Raw genomic sequence first — 1,416 nt, 5'->3', positions numbered from 1 at the left:
CTGCGCCTCCCCTCCTGCTCTGCTGGTTTCCAGGATCTACTGGATTCTTCTCACAGTTTCAGGGGCCCCAGGCAGTGTGAGCTTTGCTCTCACCCTGGCCCTTTCCTGGTGCAGCCATCACTGCTGCCAAACCCCACCATGACCTCTGGCTCTAGGGTCTCCTGTTACTGCTGACCTCAAAAGCAGCAGCTCTGTGGCATTGTCCTGCAGGTCCCCGGGCTGCAGACACATAGCTCCAGCAGCAGTGGTGTCTGTGCCAACCATGCCACCTCCCATCCCTGCAGAGTCAGCTGGTAGCTTCCAGTGCTCCAATGCCCAGCTTTCCAACCACAGCCCTTTCTTACAGGTTCCTGGCAGGGAAGCCGAGTGGCCACACTGCAGTTCCATCAGTGTCCTTTCAGCATGGCCTCACTCCCAGCCAGAGCCCCTGCAGGTGAGATCCCTGCCCCAAATATTCTCACTCCCACTCTCCTCCCCACCCTCTTCAACCCTTGGTGCCCCCTCTTCAGGGAAGCCTTCCTTGACTCCTCACACTAAGCCAAGCCCCTGATATAAGAGCTCCCTCCTTAATGCTGGACTGGCAGGAAGTGATGGAGGATCCAGAAGAATCAATACCCACAGGTCAAAGCATTTCCAAAGAGAACTGGTACCTCACCCGACAGGCTGCTCACACATCCTTGTGCTGTTCACAGGGCCTATCAGACACTGGGCCCTAGTGAGGAAGCCTCAGTGTGTTTCCAGCTTGCCCCACTAAGGTCAGGGTGGTCAAGGTCATGCTGACCTGAGTGGCCCAGAAAGGAACCTTCTCCTTTGTTTTGTTTACCTTGGTTGACTCACCTTCCTCGTATCACAGAGATCTGGTGTTTCCTTGTCGGTGTGGGTCTGGTCCTCGCTGTGGGCCACAGAGGGCAAAGCCCATGCGTGCTCTCCAGGGGGGCAGTGTCCCTCAGTCCAGCTGCAGGATATCACTTCCCAAATCAATCCTCAGTGAGCCTTGTCTCAGCTCTGCCCTTGGGGGTCCCCAGGGTCCAACAGGTTCCTTAAGGCTGGTGGAGGGAAAGCCCTTGAATAGGTGGAAGCAGGTGCTTGATAAGATCTGTATTCCTATGGGCTGTTCTGGCTCAGTGTGGAGAAGGTTGGGGGAGGGGGCAGTGCCACAAGGGTAAACAGAGAAAGACCATCTGGAAGCTCTTGCAGGAGTAAAATGTGAGGATAACTTGGGAGAAATGCTTGCTGACTCACTGTCTCTCTCTATTTGTAGATGACCCTCTCTCTCACCTGCAAACAAGCCCTTCTGATCTTTCTTTTTTAATTTTTTATTAATTAAAATATTACATATGTGTCCTTGTCCCCACTTCCCCCTCCACCACCACCCCCGCTCATGCCCTCACCCCCTCCCACCCCCCAACCCCCCGT

The sequence above is a fragment of the Myotis davidii genome, unplaced genomic scaffold (assembly GCF_000327345.1).
Source record: "Myotis davidii unplaced genomic scaffold, ASM32734v1 scaffold4964, whole genome shotgun sequence".
NCBI lineage: Eukaryota > Metazoa > Chordata > Mammalia > Chiroptera > Vespertilionidae > Myotis > Myotis davidii.
Note: the sequence above shows the minus strand (reverse complement) of the source record.